This window comes from Rhipicephalus microplus, unplaced genomic scaffold (genome assembly GCF_043290135.1).
Source record: "Rhipicephalus microplus isolate Deutch F79 unplaced genomic scaffold, USDA_Rmic scaffold_12, whole genome shotgun sequence".
Taxonomy (NCBI): Eukaryota; Metazoa; Arthropoda; class Arachnida; order Ixodida; family Ixodidae; genus Rhipicephalus; species Rhipicephalus microplus.
In genome coordinates this window covers 48,323,814-48,329,276 of record NW_027464585.1, presented here as the reverse complement: position 1 = coordinate 48,329,276, position 5,463 = coordinate 48,323,814, and the positions used below count along the sequence as shown (strand labels likewise).

General features: G+C 42.8%; 1 non-coding gene across 1 annotated transcript; it reads right to left on the bottom strand.

Moving 5' to 3' along the window:
- Positions 1–79: 79 nt before the first annotated feature.
- TRNAK-CUU (transfer RNA lysine (anticodon CUU)) lies at positions 80–152 on the bottom strand. Its single transcript has one exon. It is a non-coding gene; the product is annotated as a tRNA-Lys (tRNA).
- Positions 153–5,463: the final 5,311 nt, after the last annotated feature.

Sequence of the window (5,463 nt, the reverse complement as noted above, 5' to 3'; positions counted from 1 at the left end):
GCCAAGGAATTTACAAGGGAAGTTATTAGAAGAAATGTATTGTAGATAGGAAGAAAGAAAACTGGGTGAAAAAGTAACTAGCCGTGAGCAGGAATCGAACCTACGACCTTCGTATAAAGCGTTCGATGCTCTAACCATTGAGCTATCACAGCAGCCTTCCCCCAACCCACTTTCTTGTGTTGATATGTCAAGTTAAACGTGGGACTGTCAATCAGCGCCTTCTGCAGCCAAACGGCGAGTGTAGAACACCATTTTATGAGGCTGGTGGCGTCACGTAGCACGTGAACTTATTACGAGTGGGAAGCTGATCAATAGCAGCTTGTACACAACCTCATGACTCAAAGTCTGCATGTACGAGACCCTCGGTAATGAATAAGGGAAAGAGGTGTATACCTAAGGGCTTGTTTTTCCGGGTTTTGACCCAATACTAATGAGATCTAACAGACAATATTGCCAAGGAATGTACAGGGGAAGTTATTAGAACAAATGTAATGTAAATAAGAAGTAAAAAAAGCGGGTAAAAAGTAACCAGTTGTGAATGGATTCGAACCTACGACCTTCGAATAACGCGTTCGATGGAATGACCACAGAGCTATCACAGCGGCCTTCCACCAACCCACTTGTGTTTATATGTGAAGTTAAACGTGGAGTGTCGGTCAGCGCCATCTGTAGCCAAACGGCGAGTGTAGAACACCATTTTATAAGCCTGGTGGCGTCACGTAGCACGTGAACTTATTACGAGTGGGCAGCTGATGAGTGGTTTTTGTACACAACCTTATGACACCAAGTCAGCCAGTACGAGACCCTCAATAATGAATAAGGGAAAGAGGTGTATACCTAAGGGCTCGTTTTTCCGGGTTTTGACCCAATACTAATGAGATCTAACAGACAATAATGCCAAGTAATGTACAGCGGAAGTTATTAGAACAAATGTAATGTAAATAAGAAGTAAGAAAAGCGGGTAAAAAATAACCAGCCGTGTGAAGGATTCGAACCTACGACCTTCGAATAACGCGTTCGATGGAAGGACCACAGAGCTATCACAGCGGCCTTCCACCAACCCACTTGTGTTTATATGTGAAGTTAAACGTGGAGTGTCAGTCAGCGCCATCTGTAGCCAAACGGCGAGTGTAGAACACCATTTGATAAGCCTGGTGGCGTCACGTAGCACGTGAACTTATTACGAGTGGGCAGCTGATGAATAGTAATTTGTACACAACCTTATGACACCAAGTCTGCCAGTACGAGACCCAAGTTAATGAATAAGAGAAAGAGATGTATACCTGAGGGCTCGTTTTTCCGTGTTTTGACACAATATTATGAGATCTAACAGACCACATTGCCAAGAAATGTACAAGAAAAGTTATTAGAACAAATGTCATGTAAATAGGAAGAAAGAAAACTGGGTGAAAAAGTAACTAGCCGTGAGCAGGAATCGAACCTACGACCTTCGTATAACGCGATAGATGCTCTAACTATTGAGCTATCACAGCAGCCTTCCCCCAACTCACTTTCTTGTGTTGATATGTCAAGTTAAACGTTGGATTGTCAATCAGCGCCTTCTGTAGCCAAACGGAGAGTGTATAACACCAATTTATGAGGCTGGTGGCGTCACTTAGCACGTGAACTTATTACGAGTGGGAAGCTGATCAATAGCAGCTTGTACACAACCTCATGACACTAAGTATGCCAGTATGAGACACTCGTTAATGAATAGGGGAAAGAGGTGTATACCTAAGGGCTAGTTTTTTCGTGAATTGACCCAATACTAATGAGATCTAACAGACAATAATGCCAAGGAATTTACAAGGGAAGTTATTAGAAGAAATGTATTGTAGATAGAAAGAAAGAAAACTGGGTGAAAAAGTAACTAGCCGTGAGCAGGAATTGAACCTACGACCTTCGTGTAAAGCGTTCGATGATCTAACCATTGAGCTATCACAGCAGCCTTCCCCCAACCCACTTTCTTTTGTTGATATGTCAAGTTAAACGTGGGAGTGTCAATCAGCGCCTTCTGTACCCAAACGGCGAGTGTAGAACACCATTTTATGAGGCTGGTGGCGTCACGTAGCACGTGAACTTATTACCAGTAGGCAGCTGATGAATAGTAATTTGTACACAACCTTTTGACACCAAGTCTGCCAGTACGAGACCCTTGTTAATGAATAAGGGAAACAGGTGTAACCCAAGGGCTCATTTTTCCGTGTTTTGACAGAATAATAATGTGATCTAACAGACAATACTGGCAAGGAATGTACAGGGGAAGTTATTAGAACAAATGTAATGTAAATAAGAAGTAAGAAAAGCGTGTAAAAAGAACCAGCCGTGAGAAGGATTCGAACCTACGACCTTCGAATAACGCGTTCGATGGAATGACCACAGAGCTATCACAGCGGCCTTCCACCAACCCACTTGTGTTTATATGTGAAGGTAAACGTGGGAGTGTCAGTCAGCGCCATCTGTAGCCAAATGGCGAGTGTAGAACACCATTTTATGAGGCTGGTGGCATCACGTAGCACGTGAACTTATTACGTGTGGGCAGCTGATCAACAGCACCTTGTACACAACCCTATGACACCAAGTCTGCCAATACGACACCCTCGTTAATGAATAAGTGAATGAGGTGTATACCTAAGGGCTCGTTTTTCCGTATTTTGACAAAATAATATTGAGATCTAACAGACAATAATGCGAAGAAATGTACAAGAAAAGTTATTAGAACAAATGTAATGTAAATAGGAAGAAAGAAAACTGGGTGAAAAGTAACTAGCCGTGAGCAGGAATCGAACCTACGACCTTCGTATAACGCGATAGATGCTCTAACTATTGAGCTATCACAGCAGCTTTCCCCCAACTCACTTTCTTGTGTTGAGATGTCAAGGTAAACGTTGGATTGTCAATCAGCGTCTTCTGTAGCCAAACGGCGAGTGTAGAACACCATTTTATGAGGCTGGTGGCGTCACGTAGCACGTGATCTTATTACGAGTGGGCAGCTGATCTACAGCACCTTGTACACAACCCTATGACACCAAGTCTGCCAATACGACACCCTCGTTAATGAAAAAGTGAATGAGGTGTATACCTAAGGGCTCGTTTTTCCGTATTTTGACAAAATAATATTGAGATCTAACAGACAATAATGCCAAAGTATATACAGGGGGAGTTAATAGAACAAATGTAATGTAAATAAGAAGAAAGAAAAGTGGGTGAAAAAATAACCAGCCGTGAGCAGGAATCGAACCTACGACCTTCGAATAACGCGTTCGATGAATTAACCACTGAGCTATCACAGTGGCCTTCCCCAACCCACTTTCTTGTGTTTATATGTGAAGTTAAACGTGGGAGTGTAAGTCAGCGCCATCTGTAGCCAAATGGCGGGTGTAGTACACCATTTTATGAGCCTGGTGGCTTCACGTAGCACGCTAACTTATTACGAGGGGCAGCTGATCAATAGTACCTTATACACAACCTTATGACACCATGTCTGCCAGTACGAGACCCTCGTTAATGAATAAGGGAAAGAGGTGTAACCGAAGGGCTCGTTTTCCCGTGTTTTGACACAATAATAATGAGATCTAACAGACAATAATACCAAGGTATGTACAGGGGAAGTTATTAAAACAAATGTAGTGTAAATAAGAAGGAAGAAAGACGGGTAAAAAAATAACGAGCCGTGAGCAGGAATCGAACCTACGACCTTCGAATAACACTTTCGGTGCTCTAAACACTGAGCTATCACAGCGGCCTTCCCCCAACCCACATTCTTGTGTTTATATGTGAAGTTATACGTGGGAGTGTCAGTCAGCGCCATCTGTAGCCAAACGGCGAGTGTAGAAGACCATTTTATGAGGCTGGTGGCGTCACGTAGCACGTGACCTTATTGCGAGTAGGCAGGTGATCAAAAGTACCTTGTACACAACCTTATGACACCAAGTCCTCCAGTACGAGACCCTCGTTAAGGAATAAGGGAAACCTAAGGGCTCGTTTTTCCGTGTTTTGACACAATAATATTGAGATCTAACAGACAATATTGCCAAGGAATGCACAGGGAAAGGTATTAAAGCAAATGTAATGAAAATAGGAAGAAAAAAAGTGGGTGAAAAATTAACGAGCCATGAGCAGGAATTGAACTTACGACCTTCGAATAACGCGTTCGATGCTTTAACCATTGAGCTATCACAGCGGCCTTCCCGCAACCCACTTTCTTGTGTTTATATGTGAAGTTAAACCTGGGCGTGTCAGTAAGCGCCATCTGTAGCCAAACGGCGAGTGTAGAACACCATTTTATGAGGCTGGTGGCGTCACGTAGCACGTGAACTTATTTGGAGTACGCAGCTGATCAAAAGTACCTTGTACACAACCTTATGACACCAAGTCCTCCAGTACGAGACCCTCATTAAGGAATAAGGGAACCTAAGGGCTCGTTTTTCCGTGTTTTGACACAATAATATTGAGATCTAACAGGCAATAATGCCAAGGAATGTACAGGAAAAGGTATTAGAACAAATGTAATGGAAATAGGAAGAAAGAAAAGTGGGTGAAAAATTAACCAGCCGTGAGCAGGAATCGAACCTACCACCTTCGCATAATGAGTTTGATGCTTTAACCACTGAGCTATCACAGCGGACTTCCCCCAACCCACTTTGTTGTGTTTATATGTGAAGGTAAACGTGGGAGTGTCAGTCAGCGCCATCTGTAGCCAAATGGCGAGTGTAGTACAGCATTTTATAAGCCTGGTGGCGTCACGTAGCACGTGAACTTATTACCAGTAGGCAGCTGATGAATAGTAATTTGTACACAACCTTTTGACACCAAGTCTGCCAGTACGAGACCCTTGTTAATGAATAAGGGAAAGAGGTGTAACCCAAGGGCTCATTTTTCCGTGTTTTGACAGAATAATAATGTGATCTAACAGACAATACTGCCAAGGAATGTACAGGAGAAGTTATTAAAACAAATGTAATGTGAATAATAAGAAAAAAAGTGGGTGAAAACTAACCAGCCGTGAGCAGGAATCGAACATACGACCTTCGAATAACGCGTTCGATGCTCTAACCACTGAGCTATCACAGCGGCCTTCCACCACCCCACTTGTGTTTATATGTGAAGTTAAACGTGGAGTGTCAGTCAGCGCCATCTGTAGCCAAAGGGCGAGTGTAGAACACCATTTTATAAGCCTGGTGGCGTCACGTAGCACGTGAACTTATTACGAGTGGGCAGCTGATGAATGGTTTTTGTACACAACCTTATGACACCAAGTCAGCCAGTACGAGACCCAAGTTAATGAATAAGAGAAAGAGATGTATACCTGAGGGCTCGTTTTTCCGTGTTTTGACAAAATATTATTGAGATTTAACAGACAATAATGCCAAGGTATATACAGGGGGAGTTAATAGAACAAATGTAATGTAAATAAGGAGAAAGAAAAGTGGGTGAAAAAATAACCAGCCGTTAGCAGGAATC